We start from the raw sequence: 18,547 nt of genomic DNA on the forward strand, positions 1-18,547 counted from the left end.
CACTCTGTCTCTAGTATTTCCCCAGGCCTCCAACACCGACAGTTGCTGCTCAGAAGTGGCGTCTGCATATTCAACACTTGTTCCTGTGTTAGTGGGGTTCAGTAATGTCAGCTGATCCCCTGATGTGTGTCTGGCAATGTCTCCTGCTCTGTCCACATTCCCACTGATAGTGCAGTAACGCCAGCTGCTCCCCTGCTATGTGGACGGCAAAGTCTACTGCTCCCTCCAAAATCACACTACCTCAGCTTTTCAACTTGCTCCAAGTAGGCCTCAGCCTGCTCCATGATTCACCCTGGGCTTCAACACAGCCAGTTGTTGCTCAGAAGTTCCGTGTACACAGAGAAAAACACATGCTCCAGTGTTAGTGGGGTGCAGTAATGCCAGCTGCTCCCCTGCTGTGTGGATGGCAAAGTCTCCTGCTCCCTCCAAAATCACACTACCTCAGCTTTTCAACTTGCTCCAAGTAGGTCTCAGCCTGCTCCATGATTCACCCTGGGCTTCAACACAGCCAGTTGTTGCTCAGAAGTGCCATGTACACAGAGAAAAACACATGCTCCAGTGTTAGTGGGGTGCAGTAACGCCAGCTGCTCCCCTGCTGTGTGGACGGCAAAGTCTCCTGCTCCATCCAAAATCACACTACCTTAGCTTTTCAACTTGCTCCAAGTAGGCCTCAGCAGGCTCCATGAGTCACCCTGGGCTTCAACACAGCCAGTTGTTGCTCAGAAGTGCCGTGTACACAGAGAAAAACACATGCTTCAGTGTTAGTGGGGTGCAGTAACGCCATCTGCTCCCCTGCTGTGTGGACGGCAAAGTCTCCTGCTCCCTCCAAAATCACACTACTACTGATTTTAACCGTGCTCCAACTAGGCCTCTGGCTCCAGCTTCTCTAGTATTTACCCTGGCCTCCAACACCGCCAGTTGCTGCTCAAAAGTGTGGTCTGCACAATCAACACTTGTTCCTGTGCTACTGGTGCTCAGTAGCGTCAGTTGATCCCCTGATCTGTGTCCGGCAATGTCTCCTGCTCTGTCCACATTCCCACTACTAGTAGTGGGAATGTGGACAGAGCAGAAGACATTGCCGGACACGCATCAGGGGATCAACTGACATTACAGAACCCCATTAACTCAGGAACAAGTGTTGATTGTGCAGACCGCACTTTTGAGCAGCAACTGGCGGTGTTGGAGGCTAGGGTAAGTACTAGAGACACTGAAGACAGAGTCCTAATTGGAGTACGGTTAAAATCAGTAGTAGTCAACAACACATATTAAACTTGATGAAATTAGGCATCAGCTTACACCCTAATTGACCCTGGGCTCCAACATCGTCAGTTGCTGCTCATAAGTGTCTTTGGCACAGGTTCTTCCTCTTGCCCATCCTGGTTCCAGCACACCTGCTGTTTCCGGGTAGTGTCAACGTCACCTTGCCACCAAAACGTTGCCCAGTCGTGTTGAGGTCGGGTTAGCTGAGTCTATGGTGCCTGCAGTTTAGGTGCTTCCTATGTAGGCTGTGGGTTCTGGTAATAAAGGCTGGTTCCGTAGTGCCAATAGGACAAGCACCCTCTGTAGGACTGTGGGTTTCGGTAACTGCGGCCGGCTCGCGGCCTTGCAACATTGTTTTTCAGGGGTAGTTTCTGCAACCCCTCCGGGTTCCCGCACCATCAGCTGGTTCTCGGCAGTGCCTTTGGCTGAGGTGCCTCTTTCTCGGTATCCGAGTTCCAGCAACGTCAGCTGGTCCTTGGTAGTGCTTTGTAGCATAGGTACCTCCTGCTTAGTAACCGTGTTCCACCACCGTCAGCTGGTCCACGGTTGTGCCATTGGCTCTTGCAGCTTCAGCTACCCATCCGGGTTCCAGCACCATCAGCTGGTCCTCGCTAGTTCCATTGACTCTTGTAGCTTCTGCTACCCATCCGGGTTCCAGCACCGTCAGCTGGTTCTCCGCAGTGTCTTTGGCATGGGTACTCCCTCCTGCCCTACCTGGTTCCAGCATGCCTGCTGTTTCCGGGTAGTGTCAACATCACTTTGCCACCAAAATGTTGTCCAGTCGTGTTGAGGTCGGGTTAGCCGAGTCTATGGTGCCTGCTAGAGTTGAGTGACTTTTGGTTTTTTAGGGTCGCGTTTCGTTTCGTGAAACCCGACTTTTCCAAAAGTCGGGTCGAGCAAGATCGTCCGATTATAGGGAAAAGTCGGGGTCGTCCCGAAACACGAAACCCAATGTAAGTCAATGGGGAATAAAAGTCGGCAGTGAGAGGAGGACAGGAAACACACCTACAGTGCCCATTTGAATGCCAAAAGCATCAATCCTTCTTTCTTAAGCTTGTCAACCTTAATTAACATCATAATACAAGTTACGCACTGAAAAATGGGGGTTATTTGGCTACAAACTGTGGGGGGGAGGGCTGGCTCCAGGTTTTCATGTGCCCTGGGTGAAAGAGCGCCCCTTTAACACATACCACAACTCATCATGCTCCGATACAGCAGAGAAATAACGGTATAGTACAATGAAAAATACCTCACTTTTTACATCTCATGACGAGGCCCATCTATTTCTCCATACAGAATCATTGGTCCCATATAATGTTTGAAACAGTATATGATGAGCTTCACATAATGCTACAGTATATGTTGGTCCCCATGGATGAAGCTCCACTGTCTTATGGGCCCAAATAATGCTCCAAACATAATGGGCCCCATTTCTAATGCTCTAGTGTATAATGGGCCCTGTAAATGCTGCTCCAGTGTCTGATGTCCACCTTTGGAATGTTCCAGTGTATGGTGGGCCCCATCTATCATTCTCCAGAGTATAGTGCTCCCCAAAAATTGCTGTCCCAACATTGAAAACAATCAAATAAGTCTCCTCGCTAGGGAATCCCTGTACTTGTCTGGACAGGTGATGTAGCTTGCTTAACAGCTCACCAGCCGTTCTCACGCCCAGTATGGATTACACGTAATTGCAAAAAGGTGAGAAAGGGTACCGTATCCCCAGATAACATGTATGGATAGCGTACACATTCAAAATATATGTCTCAGGAGGCAGGCTCAGACGGTGTTAGGCCCAGTATGGATTGCACGTGATTGCACAAAGGTTAGAAAGGGTACCGTATCCCCGGATAACATGTATGGATAGCGTACACATTCAAAATATATGTCTATACAGCATGAGGCAGGCTCAGACGGTGTTAGGCCCAGTATGGATTGCACGTGATTGCACAAAGGTTAGAAAGGGTACCGTATCCCTGGATAACATGTATGGATAGCGTACACATTCAAAATATATGTCTCAGGAGGCAGGCTCAGACGGTGTCAGGCACAGTATGGATTTGACGGCCCAGATTACACAGCGAAGGAGCAGGGAGAGGTAAAGATTGCAAATGCTGGGGCCCTGCCCAAGCAAGGGGGGCCCACTCGTGGGCGTCGGTACTTGCACTGGGCCCCTCATAGTACAGCGGTGTGTCTGACGGCGGGTGTGCACCACCACCGTCAGAGACACTTGATTGCACTATGAGGGACCCTGTGCCAGTGCCCGCGCCCAAGAGTCGGCCTACCCACCTGTCCAGGGCAACGGCACTCGCACGGTGTCGTGCGGTAGGTGGTGACCCCGGCCATGGGGGGAGGCAGCACAGTTAGGGAGTTTTAGAAAGTGGCATATGTTGATGTTGGACATTCAGCTGATGCAAAAGGCGAAATAGGTGAAGTACCAGGAAGAGGTGGACCAAAGCAAGCCATTTTTCTGTCACCCTATGTGTCATCAGGGGAAGGTGGGACAAAATCCTTGGAAACCCATGCGTGGTTCATTTTAACGAAGGTTAGATCATCCACTTTGTGGGTTGACAGACGGGTCCTTTTTTCTGTCAGGATTGATCCAGCTGCACTGAAGACTCTTTCCGATAGCACACTTGCAGCTGGGCAAGCGAGCTCCTGTAAGGCATATTGGGCCAATTCAGGCCAGGTGTCCAGTTTAGCGGCCCAATAGTCAAAGGGGAATGACCTGTGTGGGAGAACATCGATATGGGAGGAAAAGTAGTTTGTTACCATAGTTGACAACTGCTGTCTCCTGTCACTTTCCATCGATGCAGTATTACCAGTTGTGTGAGCGGTATTTGAAAAATCAGTCCACAACATTGTCATGAAACCCCTGTCTCCAACGCCACTTCTGCTGTGTGCACCACGAACACCTCTGCCAAGCTGCCCCCGGCCCGTACGGCTCGTGTGAGAACCATCACCGCTGCTGTGTGCTGGGAATGCCTCAAGCAACCGATTTACCAGAGTTGCTTGTTTATTAGCCAATATTAGGTCAAGGTTCTCCTGTGGCATGATGTTTTGTAATTTGCCTTTATATCGTGGATCCAGGATGCTGGCCAACCAGTAGTCGTCATCGTTCATCATTTTGGCAATGCGGGGGTCCCTTTTTAGGATCCGCAAGGCATAATCTGACATGTGGGCCAATGTTCCCGGTGTCAATGATGCACTGCGAGTGCTGGGTGGAGGAGCACTTTCTGGCAAATCCACATCCCTCCAGTCACGCACAAACCCTGTACCAGACCTTGCCACGCCAACATTTTCACTTGCCCCACGAGATGCATCCTCCTCCCCTAAGTAATCATCCCCATCATCCTCCTCCTCCTCCTCTTCTTCCTCCACCTCGTCCAGGAGAGGTCCCTGAGCAGACAATGGCTGAATGTCATCAAGGATTCCCTCCTCCTCTTCCTCCTCATTAACATTGGCTGCAGACGCCTGCTCCTTAAGGTGCGTCAAAGTTTGCATGAGCAGACGCATAAGTGGGATGCTCATGCTTAGGATGGCGTCGTCTGCGCTTACCAGCCGTGTGCATTCCTCAAAACACTGAAGGACTTTACAAAGGTCTTTCATCTTCGACCACTGCACACCTGTCAACTCCATGTCTGCTCTCAAAGTGCCTGGCCGTGTATCCTCCCACAAATGCATTATGGCCTGCCTCTGCTCGCACAGCCGCTCCACCATGTGCAGGGTGGAGTTCCACCTTGTTGCAATGTCGATAATGAGGCGGTGGTTGGGAAGGTGGAGCAATCGCTGCAGCTTCTGCATACGAACGGAGTGTACAGGCGTCCGGCGGATGTGCGTGCACAGTCTTCGCACCTTCTGGAGCAGGGCTGTTAACTCCGGATAATTTTTGAGGAAGCACTGCACCACCAGGTTCAAGGTGTGAGCCAAGCAAGGTATGTGGCTGAGTTTTGAAAGGGCTATGGCTGCCACAAAATTACGTCCATTATCACTAACTACCTTGCCTGCCTCAAGATGTACACTGCCCAGCCATGACTCAGTTTGTCGCTTCAAGTACTCGGCCAGCACCTCGGCGGTGTGTCTGTCGCCCAAACACATCATCTGCAACACAGCCTGCTGACGCTTTCCACTAGCTGCTCGATAGGGGGACACATCGTGTGCAACAGTGGCAGCTGCAGATGGAGTGCTCGTACGACTGCGCTCTGTGGACGAGCTTTCGCTTCTGGAGGAGGTGGAGGAGGAGGATGGTCGAACGCCTACAGCCAACTGTTTCCTATACCGTGGGCTAGGCAGCACTGTCCCACCACTGCTGTCCCCTGTGGACCCTGCATCCACCACATTAACCCAGTGCGCAGTGATGGACACGTAACGGCCCTGGCCATGCCGACTGGACCATGCATCAGTTGTGAGGTGCACCTTTCCGCTCACTGACTGCTTGAGTGCATGGACAATGCGGTCTTTCACATGATGGTGGAGGGCTGGGATGGCTTTGCGAGAGAAGAAGTGGCGACTGGGTAGGTCATAGCGTGGTACTGCATAGGCCATGAGTTCGCGGAAAGCTGTGCTTTCCACCAACCGAAAGGGCATCATCTCAAACGAGATTAGTTTGGCAATGTGGGCGTTCAAACCCAGTGTACGCGGATGAGAGACTGAGTACTTTCTTGACCTACTCATAGTGTCTGGGAGGGTGAGCTGGACTTGAGAGCTGCATATGGTGGAAGTAGCGGTGGACAGGGCGGACTGAGAGAGGGTTGATGATGGTGATGGAGTTGGTGTTCTTTCTGATGGCCTAGAATCAGTATTTCGTTGATATAACAGTGGGATTCCCTGACTGCTGTGGTCTTGCAACGACACCTCAACATTTGCTGCTGTGCTAACCGGTGGGCTTACAGTGGGGGAAACAATGTAGCGTTGCTGACTACCTTCGTTGTAATCAGTTGCACATGTGGCACTTGAGGTTTGGTGTTGTGTCCACGCTTGCAAGTGCATGCTGGTTAAATGTCTAAGCATGCAACTGGTATTCAAATTTTTCAGATTTTTCCCTCGGCTAAAGGTCTTTGCGCACTTCTTACAGATAACCTTGGCCTGATCATGAGGATTTTGGTCAAAAAAGTGCCACACTGCACTCTTCCTACTTTGGCAGACATTTTGCGGCCTAGCACGCTATGATCTTTTGACCCTCTGGACAAGCTGTCCAGCAACTCTTTTGATGTTTGGAACCTGTCTTTGGAGTGCTCCGGGCCTGCCAGATAACAGCTGTTGCGATGTCGATGTCTGCTGTGGATGCTCCTCATCTGAGCTATTGGAAGCAGCACCCTCTTCCCCCAATGGATGCCAATCTGGGTCAACAACTGGGTCATCCATCACCTCCTCTTCTATGTCATGTGCACCTTCCTCTGTGTCACCGTGTATGGTGGTATAGTGTGCGGGAAGGGGCACCTGAGTCTCATCAGGGTCAGAATCTGGCTCTGTACACTGCGAGGACAATGTAGTGCTCTGAGTGAATGTACCAGCAGAATCATCCATCAGCGGCTGTGCATCAGTGCACTCCATGTCAGATTCATCTTGGCCTGGGTAATTCACCATTTCACTTGATAATCCAGGCATGGTATGTGAAAACAGCTCCATGGAGTAATCAGTAGTATGGCCTGCGTCATCCTTCAATCTTGGTTGGGGTGAAGGACACAAGGAAAGGTGTGGTTCATGAACATGAGCCTCCAATGACGACTCAGTGCTTTTACTTTTTACAACTGAAGAAGAGGAGGCGATAGAGCTGGAGGCTGAGTCAACAATGTAAGACAAAACTTTTTCCTGATGCTCTGGCTTTAAAAGCGGTTTGCCAACTCCTAGAAAACTAAGCGTTCGAGGCCTTATGTAGCCAGACGATGACGCAGGGTCAGCACCTCCTGCATTCGGTCCTATTTTGCTCTTGCCACTACCATCAGATCCACCACCAACACCATCATTACCAGCTGCCAACCCCCGCCCAATTCCTCGGCCTCTTCCACCAGCCTTCCTCATTTTTGGTAGAAATGTAGACAAATTCCAACAAACTATATAGTAATGTAAAACAAGGTACAAGGTGTCTATAGGACAGGGGAGATTTTGAATTTCTGCACACACTTGTGGACAGTGGACACTTTTGGATTGTGTGAGGCCCACTGATATCTGAGCGCTATGTGACAGGCTCGATGGCACAGCTGTGACAAAAGTGACTAGAGGATAAGGGAGATTTTGAATTTCTGCACACACTTGTGGACAGTGGACACTTTTGGATTGTGTGAGGCCCACTGATATCTGAGCGCTATGTGACAGGCTCGATGGCACTGCTGTGACAAAAGTGACTAGAGGATAAGGGAGATTTTGAATCTCTGCACACACTTGTGGACAGTGGACACTTTTGGATTGTGTGAGACCGACTGATATCAGAGCGCTATGTGACAGGCTCGATGGCACTGCTGTGACAAAAGTGACTAGAGGATAAAGGAGATTTTGAATATCTGCACACACTTTTGGACACTGGACACTTTTGGATTGTGTGAGGCCCACTGATATCTGAGCGCTATGTGACAGGCTCGATGGCACTGCTGTGACAAAAGTGACTAGAGGATAAGGGAGATTTTGAATTTCTGCACACACTTGTGGACAGTGAACACTTTTGGATTGTGTGAGGCCCACTGATATCTGAGCGCTATGTGACAGGCTCGATGGCACTGCTGTGACAAAAGTGACTAGAGGATAAGGGAGATTTTGAATATCTGCACACACTTGTGGACAGTGGACACTTTTGGATTGTGTGGGGCCCACTGATATCTGAGCGCTATGTGACAGGCTCGATGGCACTGCTGTGACAAAAGTGACTAGAGGATAAGGGAGATTTTGAATATCTGCACACACTTTTGGACACTGGACACTTTTGGATTGTGTGAGGCCCACTGATATCTGAGCGCTATGTGACAGGCTCGATGGCACAGCTGTGACAAAAGTGACTAGAGGATAAGGGAGATTTTGAATTTCTGCACACACTTGTGGACAGTGGACACTTTTGGATTGTGTGAGGCCCACTGATATCTGAGCGCTATGTGACAGGCTCGATGGCACTGCTGTGACAAAAGTGACTAGAGGATAAGGGAGATTTTGAATTTCTGCACACACTTGTGGACAGTGGACACTTTTGGATTGTGTGAGGCCCACTGATATCTGAGCGCTATGTGACAGGCTCGATGGCACAGCTGTGACAAAAGTGACTAGAGGATAAGGGAGATTTTGAATTTCTGCACACACTTGTGGACAGTGGACACTTTTGGATTGTGTGAGGCCCACTGATATCTGAGCGCTATGTGACAGGCTCGATGGCACAGCTGTGACAAAAGTGACTAGAGGATAAGGGAGATTTTGAATTTCTGCACACACTTGTGGACAGTGGACACTTTTGGATTGTGTGAGGCCCACTGATATCTGAGCGCTATGTGACAGGCTCGATGGCACAGCTGTGACAAAAGTGACTAGAGGATAAGGGAGATTTTGAATTTCTGCACACACTTGTGGACAGTGGACACTTTTGGATTGTGTGAGGCCCACTGATATCTGAGCGCTATGTGACAGGCTCGATGGCACAGCTGTGACCAAAGTGACTAGAGGATAAGGGAGATTTTGAATCTCTGCACACACTTTTGGACACTGGACACTTTTGGATTGTGTGAGGTCCACTGATATCTGAGCGCTATGTGACAGGCTCGATGGCACAGCTGTGACCAAAGTGACTAGAGGATAAGGGAGATTTTGAATCTCTGCACACACTTTTGGACACTGGACACTTTTGGATTGTGTGAGGCCCAATGAATATCTGAGCGCTATGTGACAGGCTCGATGGCACAGCTGTGACAAAAGTGACTAGAGGATAAGGGAGATTGGATTGCTTTTAAAAAAGCAGTTTGCGGAGCAGTGGGTAAACAGCAATGCCAGCCTGTCAGGAAGCCTTAGAAGGCAGCCCAACAACCAACACCACTGATACACCACTATATAGCCTCCCCTTGCACTGCACACACAGTGACTGGTGTGTTGTGCAGGCCAAATTGCTAGCAGCAGAAGCAGTTTTTTTTTCTTCTCAGCAGGATAAAAAAAAAATTGGGATTGCTTTTAAAAAAAGCAGTTTGCGGAGCAGTGGGTAAACAGCAATGCCAGCATGTCAGGAAGCCTTAAAAGGCAGCCCAACAACCAACACCACTGATACACCACTATATAGCCTCCCCTTGCACTGCACACACAGTGACTGGTGTGTTGTGCAGGCCAAATCGCTAGCAGCAGAAGCAGTTTTTTTGTCTTCTTCCCTGCCTAACGCTCTCCCTACAGAATCAGCAGCAACCTCTCCCTATACTAAGATCGGCAGAAGTAAGATGGCGGTCGGCGTGCACGCCTTTTTATACCCCCTGTGACGCCCACCAACGCAAGCCAATCACTTGCATGCCCTTCTGAAAGATGGCGGTGACCCGTGCCTATGTCATCACGTTGCCCACAGTGTCCGTGGATCCTGATTGGCTGAAAAAGAGCGCAAAACAAACTTTTGAAACGCGACTTTGGCGCGTAAGTCGCCGACCTCGTGGCCGACCTCATCCTAGGGTCGGGTTTTGTTTCATGAAACCCGACTTTGCCAAAAGTCGGTGACTTTTGAATTTTTTCGACCCGTTTCGCTCAACTCTAGTGCCTGCAGTTTAGGTGCTTCCTATGTGGGCTGCGGGTTCTGGTAATAAAGGCTGGTTCCGTAGTTCCAATAGGACAAGCACCCCCTGTAGGACTGTGTGTTTCCGTAACTGTGGACTTCTCGCTGCCTTGCAACTTTGTTTTTCAGGGGTAGTTTCTGCTACCCCTCCGGTTTCCCGCACCGTCAGCTGGTTCTCAGCAGTGCCTTTGGCTGAGGTGCCTCCTTCTCAGTATCCGAGTTCCAGCAACATCTGCTGGTCTTGGTAGTGCTTTTCTAGCACAGGTACCTCCTGCTTAGTAACCGGGTTCCAGCACTGTCTGCTGGTCCTCAGTAGTGCCATTGGCTCTTGTTCCTTCTGCTGCCCCTCCTGGTTCCAGCACCGTCAGCTGGGTCTCAGTAGTTCCATTGACTCTTGTAGCTTCTGCTACCCATCCGGGTTGCAGCACCGTCAGCTGCTTCCAGGCAGAGCCTTTGGCCTATGTGCCTCCTTCTCGGTATCCGAGTTCCAGCAACGTCTGCTGGTCCTTGGTAGTGCTTTCTAGCACAGGTACCTCCTGCTTAGTAACCGGGTTCCAGCACCGTCAGCTGGTCCACGGTTGTGCCATTGGCTCTTGCAGCTTCTGCTACCCATCTGGGTTCCAGCACTGTCAGCTGGTCCTCGCTAGTTCCATTGACTCTTGTAGCTTCTGCTACCCATACGGGTTCCAGCACCGTCATCTGGTTCTCGGCAGTATCTTTGGCATGGGTACTCCCTCCTGCCCAACCTGGTTCCAGCACGCCTGCTGTTTCCGGGTGGTGTCAACATCACTTTGCCACCAAAACGTTGTCCAGTCGTGTTGCGGTCGGGTTAGCTGAGTCTATGGTGCCTGCAGTTTAGGTGCTTCCTATGTGGGCTGCGGGTTCTGGTAATAAAGGCTGCTTCCGTAGTGCCAATAGGACAAGCACTCCCTGTAGGACTGTGTGTTTCGGTAACTGCGGCCGTCTCGCGGCCTTGCAACGTTGTTTTTCAGGGGTAGTTTCTGCTACCCCTCCGGGTCAGCTGGTTCTCGGCAGTGCCTTTGGCTGAGGTGCCTCCTTCTCGGTATCCGAGTTCCCGCAACATCTGCTGGTCCTTGGTAGTGCTCTCTAGCACAGTTACCTCCTGCTTTGTAACCGGGTTCCAGCACCGTCAGCTGGTCCTTGGTAGTGCCATTGGCTCTTGTTCCTTCTGCCGCCCCTCCGGGTTCCAGCACCATCAGCTGGGTCTCGGTAGTTCCATTGGCTCTTGTAGCTTCTGCTACCCATCTGGGTTCCAGCACCGTCAGCTGGTTCCAGGCAGAGCCTTTGGCCTAGGTGCCTCGTTCTCGGTATCTGAGTTCCAGCAACGTCTGCTGGTCCTTGGTAGTGCTTTCTAGCACAGGTACCTCCTGCTTAGTAACCAGGTTCCAGCACCGTCTGCTGGTCCTCGGTAGTGCCATTGGCTCTTGCTCCTTCTGCTGCCCCTCCGGGTTCCAGCAGTCAGCTGGTCCTCGCTAGTTCCATATGCTCTTGTTCCTTCTGCTACCCATCCAGGTTCCAGCACCGTCAGCTGGTTCTCGGCAGTGTCTTTGGCTGAGGTGCCTCCTTCTCAGTATCCGAGTTCCCACTACGTCTGCTGGTCCTTGGTAGTGCATTCTAGCACAGGTACCTCCAGCTTAGTAACCGGGTTCCAGCACCGTCAGCTGGTCCACGGTTGTGCCATTGGCTCTTGTTTCTTCTGCTGCCCCTCCGGTTTCCAGCACCGTCAGCTGGTTCTCGGCAGTTCCTCAGCTTTCTTGTACCTTCTGCAACTTTTCCAAGTTCAAGCTTGTGGAAATGGCTTTTGGTTCTCACTCTGGTTCTCCCTGATGACGACAATGAAGTCGACGACCCTGAAGACCACAATGAAGAAGACCAAAAAGATGACCCTGAAGAAGATGACCAAGAGGACAAAGAACATGAAGACAACCACCAAGATGCAGAACAACAAGAGACAGAAGACCAAGAAGCAGAAGAACAAAAATCAGAAGAACCAAAAGCAGAAGAACATTAAGCATAAGACTAAAAATCAGAGAAAAAGATATTATCTAAATTATAAGCAGAAGAAGACTAAGCAGTGTATGGGGGTGAGTCCATTCCTCCTCGTGGTGCCTCTGGAAAATGCCTGCTGCTGCAGGCCAAACTGAACATGGACAAATCCTGTTGTACATCTTTTGTGACAGGCAGAACGGAAGGTGTAATCTTCAAACTTTTATAGATAACAACTACAGGAATGCCTGTCACAAATAAGAATATGATGAAGATGAAGAATAGGAAGAAGATGAAGTAGAATATGAAGAAGAATAATAGTTGAATAAGAAGAATATGAAGAATGTAAAAGAAAAGAATAATAGGAAGAAGGTGAAGATGAATAAGGTGAAGAAGAAGTTGATGAAAAAGATGCTGCTGCTGAGAATGATGAAGGAGAAAGTGTGGGAGAAGTAAAAAAGAAGGTGAAGAGCATGGAAGTAGTGAAACATCCATATCTGACAAAATATAAAAAAGGTTAACATAGTCAATATCTTTGTAACTCCGAACGTCTTTAAAAAAAAAATTATTCCTGCTATTCCATTTGATTGGGCTAAACCTCTATGCCATTACTGTCTCCTCCACCTCCCCCAATACATTCTACATTATTCTTAGTTGTTTTTCCTCATGTGGAATTAAACTACAAGGAAAGAAAGGGTTTTTTTAATTCCGATATTTCTGTCCCATTGACTTGAATGGGGCTTCCGGTATCGGAATCAGCGATACCCGTTACTTTTTTGGTATCGGTCCGATCCAATCCGATCCAATATTTCACGATATCGGATGGTATCGCTCAACACTAGTGGTAAAACTTCTGGAATCCTATTGTCAAGCCGGTAACCTGTATGACTCCTCATCGCCTCATCAATCACTGTAGTCATCACATGACTCTGAGTTTTGCCTCTTGCAGCAAAGCTGCATCTTAGGGTGGTTTCCATTTTGCCTTAATAGGGCATAGCTGGTCTCTGCAGGAATTTAACCCTGCTGTGTCCTGGAGAGATCAATCCCGTGTCAGCAGGCTCTATAACTGGCAGCTCCTCCCACCACTCTATGCCCGAACATTGATTCCTAGCCTGCTTGTCCTGTTAGTTATCTGCTTGTGCTTATGGGTTTCTGTTTCTTCGATTACTTATCTGGCTTGCCTACTCTTCCTGTCTGACCTCTCCACTCCTGACGTCGCCTACTTATCCTGAACCTACACCAACCTGTGACAATCTGAACACATTTTTGTCTTTGCTCTTCTGTACTGCATACCCATGCTTCTGACCCTCCAGTCAGCTGCTGCAGTCCCTGGGACTGCCCTGTAATGATACCTGGCAACTACCTACAGCCAAGCCTATCCTCACCACTAGAGGCTTAGCCAAGCCCCTCCAGGTTAAGCCCATCCCATGCCAAAGTGGGTTCACACCCAGCACCATTACAGTAGGTTCAGGACATAGACCCTGCTGACAAGTCAGGACCCACAGATCCCAAGATGTCAGTACAAGTGTTGTGTGAGGAGATCCACTATCAGCATGAGCATCAAGTACAGCTTATGCAGACGATTAATGCCATGGTAGGTCAGCTGCAGGGTTTCACTTCTGTATCCACCTTGTCCCATGCCTCAACTGCAACAGGTCCATCTTCCTTAGCATCGACAGGCAGCTCCCATGGAGTTTCAGTATCTGGTGGAACCACTAAGCTCCAGCTTCCACTTCTGTGTCACTACAATGGAGACCTCTGGGAGAGCCATGGCCTCATTAACAAGTGACAGATCCACTTCACTCTGGACGCTCATATTTTCCCATTGGACCAGACCAAGATTCCCTTCATGGTCTCTTTGGATGATCCCTTGACTTGGGCAAACCCTATTTGGAAGCATATAGATCCCAAGACTCGCAATGTTAGGGGAATATTGGAATTGTTCCGGGCAGTATTCAAGGAACCTGGCTACACCTTGTCTTCAGTTAGTTCCCCAAATTTTTCATTTTCACAAGGTTACCAGGAGAAAATGGCCCAAAAAATTATAGTACATTTTTCTAGACTGGATTGTGAATGCCGTGTCGCATTTAAAGACTTCATGATATTCCAAAAAAGCAGAAACACCCACAATTTATTCCACTTTGGAAATTACACCACTCAAGGAATTCATCTAAGAGTGTGGTGAGCATAATGAACCCACAGGTGCCTCAGAGAAGTTTATAACTTTCGGACATTTGTTGTGCAATTTTTCCTGAGTATTTCACTACTGTTGTTTATCATATGTGGTCAGAAACTACTGTTGAGGCACTTGGCAGGGCTCGGAAGGGAACGTGAACCAAATGACTTTTACAGCACAATTTTGGATCAAACAAATTGCACACATCATGTTGCACTTAAATAATTCTTGAAGTATCAGAACAGCTGAAATCACCACATAGAATCCCATTTTGGAGACTACACCCCTAAATTTTGAAAGAGGTTGTCATCAGAGAGGAGTCAGATTGACCTTGAAACTCTTTGTCAATGAACCACTTTTCTTCAAATCCTGGTATTGGATTCTTATTGGAATTTAGCAGCACAGATTAAATCAACTTCCCATGGTTATACTTCTTACATGCTTGTGAATACTGCAGCAGCTGGTATTTTTCCGCATTATTATTGGGTTTGCTACACACAACCCTATCAGGTGAGCATAATACAATTGCTCCTCCACTGTATAACTTGTAAAAGACCCTGTTGCTCTTTGCATTTTTTTATCTAGCATTTTGGGGTACATAACATTTTGGATTTCTTTTAAATTTACTCTAACATTTATCCTGTGCTTTACGATAAATACTTACATTGGATTTCCCAACTAAATCTGCAAAATACTTGATTCAGACAGAATTATTCACTATAATAAGATATATGGAGTAATAGGACGTCATTAAGAAAAGGCTTAATAAAGTTCAAAGTGACTTCATTTGCCTCATTATAAAGAATAGTTATATCGCTGTTTTCATCCGAATCATGTTTTTGGAGTTTTAAATAAAAATCCTGATTTAAGAACTGAGTGTAGAGCACAGGATAAATGTGACTGCAGCCATATTCCAATTGTTGATAGGCAAAAGGATCAAATCAATAGTGGTTCAAGAATTGATTGTAGACTTTTTTTTACGTCTTGTAATGGGCAGTGTAAATGATAAGGCAGCTTTATTTTTCCTGTCAGTATTATTACATCAGTGCTAAAATTGATAGGTTTTTATGTACTAAAAATGCTTTTTTTCAGAGGAGAATTTTTTGCATCAGCATATTTGGAGAATTACAATTTTTCTATTTTTCTGAAGACTGAGCTGTAATTTGCTTGTTTTTTGGGATGTTTCTTGTAGGATGAATTGAAGGTTTTATTAGTACCATTTTTGGCTACATTACATATTTTTATTTCATTCCATATGGGAGACATAATGAACAAATGATATCAATTCTGGAATTGTTTTTATTTATCTTTTGTTTTACACTGTTTAACTTATGATAAAAATGATAAGGCAGGTTTAATTGCCTTGAAAAAGTATTCATGCCACATTTCCCCAAATTTTTTCATGTTATGTCCACAAACTGAAATGATTTTTATTGCGATTTTATGTGTTATACCAAAATTAAATATTTGTGAAGTATAAAGGAAATGATAAGAGGTTTTCGAAATATTTTAAAAATATAAATCTGAAAATTGTGATTAGCATTTGTATTCAGCCCTCCTTGGTTAATACTCTGTAAAGTCACCTTTTACTTCAGTTACTGCTGCAAGTATTTTGCACATCTTGAAGGTGAAATCTTTGCCCATTCTACCTTGTAAACTAGCTCTGGCTATAGCTCACTGAGATTGGATGGAGATTGTCTGTGAACAGCACATGAATATGCTTCGATCTAATGGTCCCGTTTCACTTCGCGACGCACCAGAGATCCCGACAATGATACGACCTGGTAGGGATCGCTGGTGCGTCGCTAAATGATTGCTAGTAAGCTGCCAAACAGGCTAATCTCTTCAGCGAGGCAGCAACGATCCAGCGATAAAACACAGCGATGCATGCTGGCCAGCGGGACGCCGACAACGAAAAATGGCCCAGGACATTCCTGCACGATCAGCGATATCCAGCAAGGGGGGCGGTTGCTGATGCGTGTCACATGTAGTGAGATCACTGTTGCGTCACAAAATCGGTGACGCGCTAGCGATCTCGCTATGTGAGAAGGGGCCTTTAATCTTTTCATTGCAGCTCTGGCACAATATTTAAAGCAAACTTGTCAGAAGGATTTTGCAAAGTAAACTACAGATAATGTCAGGGGCATGGCCTCCCTCTCCTGAGCTGGAAATTGTATATAAGGCTTCACCAGACTGGTGTTTCACTGGTTGGGCCAAGTCCTTTTTGTCTGCCCTTATTTATACAGACATCAACATTGACAGATTGTAAGGTTTTAACAATGTAAAAAGTTTAAAAAATGTGTTAAAAATAATTTTAAAAAAATCCTAAATAAAGAAAAAACAATATTCCCCAATAAATTCATTTTTTTATGTAAATAAATAAAAAAACAAAAAAAGTACACATAATTAGTATCGCCGTGTCTCTAACAACCCGTCCAATAAAACTGTCCCACTAGTTAACCCCTTTAGTGAACCCCTTAAAAAAACAAGGCAAAAAACAATGCTTTATCATCATACCGCCGAACAAAAAGTGCAATAACACGTGATCAAAAAGGCGGATATACTGTAAATTAACATGGTACCGCTGAAAATGTCATCTTGTCCCGCAAAAAACAAGCCACCGTACAGCATCATCAGCAAAAAAATTAAAAAGTTATAGCTCGCAGAATAAAGCGATGTAAAAATAATTATTTTTTATATAAAATTGTTTTTATTGTATAAAAGGGTCAAAACATAGAAAAATGATATAAATGAGGTATCGCTGTAATCGAACTGATCCAAAGAATAAAACTGCTTTATCAATTTTACACACACAGAACGGTATAAACGCCCCCCAAAAGAAATTCAGGAATTGCTGGTTTTTGTTCATTCTGCCTAGCAAAAATCATAATAAAAAGCGATCAAAAAATGTCATGTGCCCGAAAATAGCACCAATTAAAGCGTCAACTTGTCCTGCAAAAAATAAGACCTCACATGACTCTGTGGGCCAAAATATGGAAAAATTATAGCTCTCAAAATGTGGTGATGCAAAAACTATTTTTTGCCATAAAAAGCATCTTTTAGCATGTGACAGCTGCCAAACATAAAAACCCGCTATAAATAGTAAATCAAACCCCTGTTTATCACCGCCTTAGTTAGGGAAAATTAATAAAATTCAAAAAATGTATTTTTTTCCATTTTCCCATTAAGGCTAGGGTTAGGGCTAGGGCTAGGGCAATGGTTAGCTTTAGGGTTGGGATTAGGTTAGGGGTGTGTTGGGGTTAGGGTTGGAATTAGAATTGGTGGGTTTCCACTGTTCAGGCACATCAGGGGCTCTCCAAACGCGACATGGCATCTGATCTCAGTTCCAGCCAATTCTGCGTTGAAAAAGTCAAACGGCGCTCCTTCTCTTCCGAGCGCTGCCATGTGCCAAAACAGTGGTTTATCCCCACATATAGGGTATCAGCGTACTCATGACAAATTGCACAATAAGTTTGGGGTCCAATTTCTCCTGTTACCCTTGGGAAAATAAAAAAATTGGACCTAAAATAATTTTTTGTGAGAAAAGTTAAATATTCATTTTTTTAAAAAAAACATTCAAAAAATTCCTGTGAACCACCTGAAGGGTTAATAATCTTCTTGAATGTGGTTCTGAGCACCTTGAGGGGTGCAGTTTTTAGAATGGTATCACTTTGGGGAATTTTCTTTCATATAAAACCCTCAAAGTGACTTCAAATGGTATTGTAAAAATGAAAAATTGCAGGTTAACTTTTAACCCTTATAACTTCCTAACAAAAAAAATTTTGGTTCCAAAATTGTGCTGATGTAAAGTAAACATGTGGGAAATGTTACTTATTAAGTTTTTTGTGTGCCATATCTTTGTGATTTAAGGGCATGAAAATTTAAAGTTGAAAAATTGAGAAATTTTCAAAATTTTCGTCAAATTTCCATTTTTTTCACAAATAAACACAAGTCATATCAAAAAAATTTTACCACTAAACTTGAAGTACAATATGTCGCGAGAAACCAATGTCAGAATCACCAGGATCCATCGAAGTGTTCCAGAGTTATTACCTCATAAAGGGACAGTGGTCAGAATTGTAAAAATTGTCTCGGTCATTAACGTGCAAACAACCCTTTGGGGTAAAGGGGTTAAAATTAGACAGTGTAGGACTTTCCCGATCAGATTTACCTTGTCGTGGTGGGATGGCTTTTATGCTACTTTTTCATAAAAAAAAAGTACTACTAAAAACTCTGTTATTTAAATGCACTTTTTGCTTTTTATTTACTTAATTACAGTGGGGTTTTTGCTCACTTTTTCTCTTAGACAAAAAGACAAAAACACATGGGCCATGCACACAGTGAATAAGTCTGTGAGAAAAGTTAAATATTCATTTTTTTTTAAACAT

The sequence above is a fragment of the Dendrobates tinctorius genome, unplaced genomic scaffold (genome assembly GCF_039654945.1).
Source record: "Dendrobates tinctorius isolate UK_male_01 unplaced genomic scaffold, ASM3965494v1 ptg000105l, whole genome shotgun sequence".
Classification (NCBI taxonomy): domain Eukaryota; kingdom Metazoa; phylum Chordata; class Amphibia; order Anura; family Dendrobatidae; genus Dendrobates; species Dendrobates tinctorius.